The sequence below is a fragment of the Syngnathoides biaculeatus genome, chromosome 20 (genome assembly GCF_019802595.1).
Source record: "Syngnathoides biaculeatus isolate LvHL_M chromosome 20, ASM1980259v1, whole genome shotgun sequence".
NCBI lineage: Eukaryota > Metazoa > Chordata > Actinopteri > Syngnathiformes > Syngnathidae > Syngnathoides > Syngnathoides biaculeatus.
Genome location: NC_084659.1, coordinates 2,030,941 through 2,042,497, shown reverse-complemented (window position 1 = coordinate 2,042,497; position 11,557 = coordinate 2,030,941). Strand labels below are relative to the sequence as shown.

The window sequence follows — 11,557 nt, the reverse complement described above, 5'->3', positions numbered from 1 at the left end:
CTTTTTCCTGCTCAGTTTGTGGTAAAAGATTCTCTGACAAGAGAAACTTGAAAACACACACAGGAACGCACACTGGTGAGAAGCCTTTTTCCTGCTTAGTTTGTGGTCAAAGATTCACTCAGAAGGCATATTTAAAAGTACACACAAGAACACACACTGGTGAGAAACCTTTTTCCTGCTTAGTTTGTGGTCAAAAATTCACTTGGAAGGGAGATTTAAAAAGACACACAAGAACACACACTGGTGAGAAACCTTTTTCCTGCACAGTTTGTGGTCAAAGATTTACAAAGAAGGTAAACATAGAACGACACACAAGAACACACACTGGTGAGAAACCTTTTTCCTGCTCAATTTGTTGTCAAAGATTTTCTTCTCAGTATCAGGCTCAGACACACAAGTGTGCCAACAGGAAAAGCCATGCTCAAGAAGCTTTTATTGTAAATGTGTAATATGATAGTAATAACTATTCTTGACTGAGAACATTCTTGTATTCTGTGTACCAACTTTTATTGTATCTTTCCTGGACCCATCACAATGGTCTATTGTCTCCAAATGGCGGCTGATCTGATTTGAGCTTATCTGATCCGTAAAAGCTAAAATATTGGGCCTTATCCTCACAACGGTCATGGGAGTGCTGGAGCCTATCACAGATATCTTAGGGCAGAGGCTGGGTACACCTGAAACTGGTTGCCAACCAATTGACCCCTCCGTACAGGGCACTTAACCACGCCTCCTGAAGTGACGTCACGCCACGTGCGCTCACGTAAGACAAACAGTAAAAATGACAAATACAATACAATACATTCTGAACTGAGACAGACTCCATGCTTCTGATTTCATTCAAATCAACGATATATTATAGATTCTAAATACAATACATTCTTAACTGAGAGACGCCATGCTTCTGATTTCATTCAATCATTCACACGTAGCGGTGTCATGCTAGCGGAGAACGTCTCATTCATTTAAACGAGACGTCGATTAAAAATCAAATTTAGGGCATATCTTCGTGCAAACACAGTCTGGTTAAGCTTCTGGCCGCGAGCCAGCAAGAAATCAATACGTTTGTGCAGTCCGATCATCGTTAGAAATCGCTCAACAAAGAATAAGTGTGTCAATCGTTCACAGGTAGCAATGTTATGCTAGCGGAGAACGTCTCATTCATTTATACGAGACGTGTATTAAAAATCTAATTTCTGGCATATCTTCGTGCAAACACAGTCTGGTTAAGCTTCGGTCGCGAGCCAGCAAGAAATCAATATGTTTGTGCAGTCCGATCATCGCTAAATATCGCTCAACAAAGAATAAGTGTGTCAATCGTTCACACGCAGCAGTGTTATGCTAGCAAAGAACTTTGAATTCATTTTTACGAGACATGTATTGAAAATCAAATATAGGGCATACAAACATATGTGTTCCGGTTGATATTAGATGGATTTAGTTGATGATGCGGTCTTCAACAAAGTTTGATCCATCGAAGGCATTTTTCGTACTGGGTCTTCGGTTTTGGAAAGGGTACGAATCGAACTCCGCCAAATAGCCTTTCAGGATACCTGTCGTCACTATTACAAAGTCCGTGGCTACACCTCTTAACCATATTTTTTGTTAAATAACCCAAATACGCGATAAAACGCTAACAAAACCTATACTGGACCATGCAATGTTGTCTGAGAAAATGGCGGGAGCAAAAACGGGCTTTGGTTTATGCAGATCTCTGGCCTCTGATTGGTCAGTGACGCGGATTGCGCAATATCCACGGAGGGCCCCTCCGTAGAAATGTCGAGCCACGCCCACGTTGTGGTGGCGACCGACCCGCTGCCGAGACGCGCCCACGCCTCGGTAGAACATAGCCCGAGGAATGACTCATGATGGCCCCTATGAGTGCGTAAAATTCCTTCCAAAAACAGAAGACGAATTGGGGCCCCTTGTCAGGCACCACGTCGGTGGGCAAGCCATGATACCTGAATACCTTGTTCATCAGGAGCTCTCATTGGCGGGGCGGATTTTAGGTAGTCTGATAAAATGAACCATTTTGGAGAATCCATCCACCACTGAAAGGACAGCGGTGGGACCTTGCGAAGTCGGAAGCCCAGTCATGAACTCCGGGGAGATGTGTGAGCATGGACATTGAGGAACGGGAGTTCGTAACTCCCCTGAGGGGTGTTGCCGGGAGGGTTTGTTTGCTGCGCAACCTGGGCACGAATTTATGTACTCCCTGACGTCCTTTTTAATACTCGGCCTCCAAAAGCATTGCTCTATTACCGACCGCGTTTTCGCCATGCCTGGGTGACACACAGTGCAATTGGTATGGGCCCAGTCAATTACACTTCCCCTTAACGGGGGAACGATATATAGCCTGTCCTCGGGGCAGCCTTCAGGGCTGAGAGAATCCTAAGCGCATCTTTAACTTGGGTCTTGATTGCCCAGGTAAAGACTGGTACCAAGAACGGAACCTCCGTCTCCTCTAACCAATGTCTTTATTCCAACATGGCTGTCTTGACTGCAAGTACTTCGCAGTCTCCGATGTTATAATTTCATTCCGCCGGAGTTAGCTTTTTTGAAAGGATTGCGCAGCTGTGTAGTCTTCCATCATTGGGATTTCTCTGAGAGAACTGCCCAGAATCCGACTGATCGACCTCGACGACAAACTTCCTATCAGGATCAGGCAGGATGAGGACCAGAGCTGAAGTAAAGCTGACCTCGATCTTCTGAACGGCTGCCTAGCAGGCCGGATTCCAAATGAAGGAACTGTGGGGTGAGGCTAGCCCATGCAAACTTGCAGATGAATTTGCAGTAGAAGTTGACAAACCCGATAAACCTCTATACCTCCTTGCGAGTAGTAGGAGTGGGCCAAAGAAGGACGGCCTTGACTTTGCAGGGATCCATGCGTATCTCCCCCTCCGCCAAGACAAAGCCTAAGAATGACACGGTTGGTGTAACTCACACTTTTCAGCCTTGATTTATGGGCCGTGACGCAACAACTCCTGTGACACCGCACAGAAGTGTCCAGCATGGGATTTTTCATCTGGGGAAAAAAATCAGGATGTCATCTAGGTACACAAAAACATATATGTTAAAGGTCTAATGCAGAGGGCCTGTACTTTATTTTCCTATCATACAAATCTAGCTAAAATTTCATTAAAATATTTTTAAAATTCTCAACAACAGAAATGAAATAAATTGGCGCCAGTCAGTCTCAAGATTTTGTTCAAAATGTCATGAATGTAATGATTCGGCAAGTTACGTAACTCCCCAGAATGTGACGTCACATCAAGACAACAGTTAGCCAGAGAGTGAAAAAGCTAGCAAAGATGGTGATCAAGGAAGAGTGTTGTATACAGCTGTTCTGCAACAAACGCTGACGGAGTCACCTTACATGAATGGCCGAAAGATGAACAGACGGGCAGGTTATGGACCAGATTTGTGAAGACAAAGCAGGCGCATTGGACTTACAAATCAAAGTGGACTGTAATATGTTCCAAGCATTTCACGGAGGACTGCTTTGAAAATTCAGTACAGCGTTTACTTCGCTTCGGTAGCAAATAAGTATGTACATCTTCAATTGTTTAGTATTGACAATTACCTACCTCATTTTAAATGAGTAAAAGAAAATACAATGCTGATACATACATATGTCAGCTAATATCCATATCCACGTGATGTTTGGGAGGTGACGAAATTTGGACGCTGTATAAAGTTAGTGTACTGTTGACGCTGAGGTCTTCCTGAAATTCGACTACAGCAGTGTGTGCTCTCAAGTGTTAGGTGCATTATTTTAAAATACGGGCTAAATGCATGTAAATAACGAGAAGAATGGGCTATAAACGTGATCTATAAACACAGAACAATACCGAATGTTTAGATTTTTGTTTTACGCCTACTCGGTCTTTAGTACAACAACAAACGACTCACTGTTGTGTCCAAGGAGCATCAGACGTTTAAACGTGTTTGAATTAGATTATTTAGTCAACAAGGTGTACGTAGATTTCTTGAGGCACCTACCAGTCTGTCTTTTGGGTGGGTGTTAGGTTCCACGTCAACTTCGTCAGGTCTCGCCGACTCATGTCCTTGCGTTGCATTTGTCAACTCAGGTTCGAACATATATGGTTGAATTACACCTGCATGGGATGTTTTTAGCCCATGAGAAGAATAAAAAAAAATCCTCCTCTTTAGTTTCTATCTCTTCCACAGAGCATTCCATAAAAACTTCATCACTGCTGTCGATCTCCTCGAGATCTCGCTCGCAGCGTGTATGATTGTCTGTATAGGAAACCATTTCTGTACTGGGGTTGTCTAGGAGTGACATCACGTGGAAGCAGCTTCAACAGGGCCTCGGTTTGAAAAAGACATCGCCGACATTCCGATTACTAAAAAAATTTGCACTTTGGCGTTGATTTATTTCATTTCTGTTGTTGAGAATTTTAAAAATATATTTTAAATGAAAAATTAGCTATGTTTGTGTGATTATATAAATAAAATAAAGGTCCTCTGGATTAGACCTTGAAGCATTTTGCGTAAGACGTCAGTGGCAAAATTCTGAAATATGGCTGCTGCGTTCGTGACTCCGAAGGGCATCATAGTGTCCCGTGGGCATGTTGAAAGCAGTCTTCCACTCATCCCCCGCCCTTATCCGCACTGGGTGGTACGCATTCCCAGTCAGTCACATTTGAAATATGTACAGGTGTGGCCAGTCATGCTCCCAGATATAATGTTACGGATGTCGTCCACCAGTCATGCCTGCAGTTAAAGTTGTGGGTGTGATTAGGGATGGAATCTCAAGACCTTAAAATAACTTACTGGATTAATATAACATAACTGTAAATTAAAAATAAAATGAACAAATACATAACTAGAATAGAAAACAAAAATTTCTAACTCAATGATAAGTCCCGTCTTTCAATATCTACTTTTTCTACTCGTAACAAATTTTACGCGTGTGATGTTTACTGCTCAACTGTGCAGATGGCGAGCGCGATGGTGCAGGAGCGTGAATGCGCTCTTCAAATCACAGTGACTGCATTCCTCAAGTCCAGCTTGGTAAAATTCTTGGCCCCCTTCAGCAGTTCAAAGGCCGTGGCCGTGAGGGTGAGAGGGTACCTGTTTTTTATAGTGACATCATCCGGTCCCTGGTAATCGATGCAGGGCTGCTGGGTCTTGTCCTTCTTTTCCACAAAAAAGAAGCCAACCCCGGCCGGTGACGACGAGGACCGGATCAGTCCTGCAGCCAATAACTCTTCTACCTTGGCCTTCATGGCTTGATGCTCTGGACCTGAAAGAGAGAATAATCTCCCGCAGGGGGATGGGGAGCCGGGCAGCAGGTCAATGGCACAGTCATACAGCCTGTGGGGAGGAAGTGACTTGGCCTTACACTTGCAAAATACTTCCTTCAGGTCAGGAGGGGATTGAAGTGAGGTCCGGCTCATTTCGCGGGGTTTGGCCAGCCTCTTCCCTCTCCGCCTTCAGTGATAAGAGGCACGTGGGCGCGCACTTGGCTCCTCAGGATTTGATTTATCCGGTCAACCAGTCAATATGGGGGTTATGCATTTTCAGCCAGGATTTCCCCAGGAGTAGGTTATGACCTGGGGTGTCAAAAACATGGAAGCTGATGTGTCCCATGTGAATCCTGAAATGTCAGGGTTAGCGTCTGAGTTTGGTGAGTTATCTCGCTGAGGAAGCTGCCATTTACCCCGTAAGCCTTACGGGGGCGTTGTACTGTGAAGGTCCTCAGGCCCATGTTTTTGACCAGGTGAGAACTTAAAAGGTTGGCGTCCAAACCAGAGTCTATGCACGCCGTCGTCTTAAGTGACTGTCCTCCCGAACACCAGGTGACACAAGGAAGTGCTTGGTCCGTACTGTCCTGAATGAGGTTGAGACGCACCCTCGTTCACATTCAGGGAGAGGTTCCAGGTTTGCCTGGACAGCGGGTCACAGTGTGCCAAGACTGCCCACAGTAGAAGGAGAGGCGTAGACTTTCCTCGGGTGACAGGTGGGGTCAGCCCACCTGCCTGGGTTTCTCTGCTTTGTCAGATGTACCTTGAGGAATGTTGGTGTCCCTTATACGCGTCAGTGTGTCCCTCCACCAGGCGCTGTCCCGCATATGTTCCATGAGTCTCTTGTCTATTTTCAAAGTCAACACGATGAATGTGTCCAGGTCGGTCGGCAAGTCCAGCGGGATCAGCTGGTCCTTTACTGTGGGGGACAGCCCTTGAAAGAATGCATCTAGGAGTGCCCTGTCATTTCAGGGGCTCTCAGCTGCCAGAATGCGGAACTCGATTGCGTAATCTGAGACTGCATCAACCCAGCTCTAGTGTGATCAGCGAGGTCGCTGCCTCTCGTTCAGGGGATGCGTATTTAAAGACCTGCGCTTTGAACGTGGCCAAGGATGATCACATTCGGCACGTGTCTGTGGCACGGCTCCATTCCACGATAGCCCAGGCTTCTGCCATGCCCGTGAGGTGGGAGATCACGAACGCAACTTTAGACCGGTCGGTGGGAAAGGCAATAGACTGCAACTCGAAGTGCTGCTCACATTGGACGATGAAGGGCTTAATGCTGTTAATACTGTGTACTGTGAGTCCCCGGAAAATTGCTCCAGGTGCGAGAGCGGTGAGCAGACACTAGGCGTCGGAGACCAGTGAGGGAGCAGAACTCAGGGATGAACCCTATATGCACGACTCACGAGACTTAAGTGCTGTTTGCAAACCGTCTTTATTCAGGGCAAGGTCAAAACACAAGCAGGCAGTCCATGGAGGCAGCAGTAGCAGAATTGGCAGGCGTAAGAGACAAGTCAGGAATGAGGCTGGGTTTGGAACACCGGATAGCAAGAGCATGGACAAGAAGTTGCGGGAACATGACATAAGTACAACAATCTGGCAAAGGCCAGACCACACGTGTGGCCATAGATCTGTGAGCCGTAATTACTGGGACGAGGCACCTGTGTGCGCATCTGCTGATTGAGGCAGGTGCGTGCTGCATCGGGGACCAGCACACCCATGACAGGGACTGGCACGGCCATGACAGGCCAGTTTCCTTCCATGGCATGAAAACATCAATAGTAAGTTCATCATCATCATCATGATCATCATCATGATCATGATTATCATCATCATATATGTCAATCCTTCTTCTCTTCTTAAATATTCACACATTTCTACATAAAAGATAAAAACACTTCAACCGGAAACAAAAGGAGTGTGTAAATTAAGTGCCCAGTGCTATACATGAATAGCTTTAACGCTGAAGCTGGATTCTAAAAATTATTTTCAAAATAGTTAATTAAGTTCCTTCAATGCTGAAACAGAAATGGGCAGAGTTTTCAAATGATTGTACTGGTGGCGGTTGGGGTCTGCTGGATGGGACTTTAGATATGAAGTGGGGGTGGCTGAGAGGTGAGGTCTGTAGCCAGAGTCTCTTGAGTGCAACAGCCAATCGCAGGGCACATCGAGACAAACAGCTGCACTCACAATCACACCTAGGGGCAATTTGGAGTGTCCAGTTAATGTTACATGCTTTTGGGATGTGTGAGGAAACGTAGCAGGCATTTGAACAGTTTTTTTCCCTCTTACAATTAAGTCATTAAATTCTTGATTTTTCTGCCATGTGCTGTGTTAGGACACTCACTCACATCCTGCTGGTCCAATCATTATTAGTAATATTTATATTATATAAACTGCACGATCCATCACTTTAAACTGTTCCTTTTGCACAATTGACATTGTTAACACATCTATATAGATTTTACATCTTGCACATCTTCTAAGGAATAGTTCCTATAAACAGAATTTTTTTGTTCTTATTGCTATGTTTTTACTTGTTCTTTGTTCTGATTGTCGTACCAGGGCAGCACCGACTGCCGGAGAAAAACTCCTTGTGTGTTTTACACGCTTGGCCATTAAAGCTGATTCTGGTTCTAATTCTGTGAGACTGAAGTATCAGTTATTGTGATACAAAATAATTGTGATGAAGCTGTGATATACATCTGTGACACTGAAATATATTATGAGTGATGGAAGCCTCTTGTACACATAGATCTAACACTCCAAACACATTAATCTGCACTGTAATGATATATTTTCTCCATTCATAATTATAATAATTATGAAGGCTAAACTGAAACACACTTAGCAATGAAAACTTACTTCTTTGCGACCGCTTGTGTGGTTTTGACAAAAATAAAACAGGTAAACCTAACGTATTCCAATTCAATTCGATGTGATTATCTTTCACAATGTACAATTGTAAGGATGTCAAAAGATGTCAACTTTCCCGTGAAATAGTACCCAAAACAATGTTTTGCCCCGACCGGAAGTTGAAGCCGAAATCCCATGTCAAAGGGGTCTGTGCGTAATCTGGTTTTTATTCTACGTCATTGCCCTACGAGTTTACCTCACCGGTTCAATTAAGGCAGGGGTGAGCAAACTTTTTTTTTTTGCCTCAGGGGCCACAGTGGCGATTAAAATTTGACAGGCAGACCAAGTCACAAGCTTACATTTGAAAAATAAACCAATAAACCAAAAAACCTTTCAGTGTATTGTAGCATTGAAGTGTTAATACTTTGATTTACTTATAATGAGAGCTGTGTCGTTTTGTTTCTCTCTTTTTTTTTTTTTTTTTTGCCAGTGTACTGAAGTTTGGTGTTGGTTTATTTTGTGGGAATTCTCAGAACAGCAGCTGCCAAGTAGCAGGAATTTCATTTGTCAACTACCAAGAAAAACAAAACAAAACGGTATCTATTATTTGGTAATCTACACCACATAAATTACCACTTCTCCTACCACCATAATGTTGATGTGAAGAGCAAGAAAAGGTGACAAGATTATTCAAATATTTTAAAAAAAAAAAAAGCAAAGCTGTGGGTGATTGAAAGGGGGAAGAGCATTTATTCACGTGACGTCAGCTGTGCAGCGCGTTAAACCAGCTCACAGTCCGGACTACAATGAAGTTCAAAGTTCTCCCATTTCATTTGAAATATGGTTGACACTCCTTACTTGTGGCTGACTCAATTTACCCCACAAGGTTAAGGAGGTTACATACATAAACATACAGTAACCCGCACTCAAGGGTCTTGTGACAACGTTGGGTGATATTTGTTATACATCTTTTGAATTCTAATAGAAGGAAATTATTGGATCAAAGAGGTTATAAAAAAATCTGACCTCTTACTCCTATTATTTCGATATACAGGAGAAGGCATGGACGCTGGGGAAAAAAAACAGCCCTTTGAATTTAGTGAAGCAACTGCTGAAAATAGCTGAGAAACTTTGACATTGCTCAGTCTTCACCACTTTTACTATGGTCACAACTGACATTATTTTTACTTTCACCAATGTTCGTCTGTAACGGAAACGACCCCAATGTGAACTCAGAAACTTGAGGCTCTGACATGTTACTTTTGCACCACAGATGTGACTTTTCAATAGCTTTATCCAGGGACCAAGAACAGTGGAAGGATCCTAAAGCAGATCTACAAGAGACGTGTCAGAAGTAAAACATTACTCACAATCAGTACACAATCACAATCAGGGATTAAACTAAAATGATCTAATGCAGTGGATAGGCACAAATCCTTTGATCCTAACAGTTCTCAATCATACACATATCACAACTGGAATGAATGGTGAATATTGAATTGTCTACAGAACTAAGAGGTAGCAGTACGGCAGGGGGCTATAGCTCAGTGGTAGAGCATTTGACTCAAGATCAATAGGTCGCCAGTTCAACTCTGGATACCCCCTTCCTGTTCTTTTGTTCAGAGACTGCATGAATTGAGGGTTTTGGTCATCTCATGAGCAAAAAAAGCCTCCTCTCAAAGATGGGAGAAAATTGTCCACTCCTGACTTGAATGACAAATACAGTGCAAGCTTTTTTGACACCGATTCACTGGTCGGGCATGTCAGAGACTTGTCTTGGTTGCCAATTGTATTCCCTATTATTTAGTTAATGTAATGGTGTGATGTTGTGCTATAACAGGAGCAGGGCATAGAAGTGCACTTTTATTTTGAAAGGGAGCACTTTCTCTGTCATTTATTTTTTGTTCTTTTCAACGTCATTGATGGTATAAGGGATTGTGTGTTTTAAAATGTTCATTGTAGAGGGGAAAATGCCGTTGAATTATAGGTGGAATATCGGAGAAACACAGGAAGTAGACTGCATCCTTTATTTTGAAGACACACTTCTTGTGTAGCAGGAGGAAATGCTTCCTCTTGTTTATGAGACTTCTGCGTGTAAGGTACGCATTTTGTTCTCCACATATTTTCATAGTTTTGTTGTAGAATGTGAATATAAGTTAGTTTACAATGTTTCCAAAGCGGGTGTAGTCACAGAGGTGCAGTGTTTAATGTGTTTCATTATTTTCAAATATGAATTCGCTAGCTGGAGAAGAGGAGACGTCGAGGTCCGTGTGCATCATTAGGTGACCATCTGCTTCGTGTGGTATGAATGAGTTATCAGAAGCCGTGTGGTGACCATGTTCTCGATGTTACAGATTTTTGAGAATACTTGTAAAGAAAAATCTGTGAATGTGTTTCCTTTATGATAGAGGTATGTGAGTTTTTTTTTAATATTCTTTTCAGCTATTGTGATGTTAATCGTGTTATTTGTTTTTGTGATATATTTCCTCTTGTTTGTGAGATTCCTGAATGTAAGAGTTTTGAGAGTAATTGTGAAGAGAAATATGTGAACATCCGTGAATCTGTCTCCTTTATAATAGAGAGAGAGGATTAAACCAAATTGAGAGCAGCCAACGTGTGTGTCTTCTCATCCATCATCCAAAAAAAATACACTATGTAGAGTTAGACCCACTACAAATTGGTGCCGCGACCCGTCAAGTGGTCAGCTGCAGCCGTGAAAGCAAAAGCTGACAAAAACCTGAATCTACTCAGGGAATTGAAAGTGGTGGCCGTGAAAATTAGTTATGGTGAGATGACACTTAAAAAGCATTGTAACACTATTGGTACGAGTAATGAACCATTTCCTGATGCTTTGTGTGTACATAAAAACCACCTCGTGGTGAAGTATAGAGCTCGTGCACGTGATGTCTCAATTTGCACGGTGCGATATTGCCGGTCAAACAGAGCTGCCCGACATTGTGTGAGACATTGAACCGGAGGAGAATATTTACAAAACCCGAGACCTGTTGTGCTGTTGGTTATCACAACAGATGAGACAGATATTCAAAGAGGTCATTCTGTAGAATACCATCTGAAAATACCAGAAAAGATCAATGAATTTTGGAAAAGAAACATGATGGATGGTGAGTAGAAGTATGTAGAAAAGTGAGAAGTATTTGTATGTGTCCAGACTTTTCTACACTTTCAAACTCTTCCCTGTGAATCTAGATACATGTGTAGATCCAGGTGTCCAAGACAAGCGGAAGCCGGTTAACAGTCCAATTTCTTATCGGCGAAAACATCGACTTCGGCATTAAATATGGGTCCTCTATGCCGGGTTTATCTAATTTTTCCACGTTCCTTCATTTATTATCACCTTCTAAATGTCTAACGGAATCGGACAAGACTCTGATTATAGTGCTATCACATATTTTCATGTCGTCTCCAAC

At 43.0% G+C, this 11,557-nt stretch overlaps 1 non-coding gene across 1 annotated transcript; it reads left to right on the top strand.

The window, feature by feature from the left end:
* The first annotated feature begins 9,661 nt into the window (after nucleotides 1–9,661).
* On the top strand, nucleotides 9,662–9,734 carry trnal-caa (transfer RNA leucine (anticodon CAA)). The gene has a single exon. It is a non-coding gene; the product is annotated as a tRNA-Leu (tRNA).
* The last annotated feature ends 1,823 nt before the right edge of the window (nucleotides 9,735–11,557 follow it).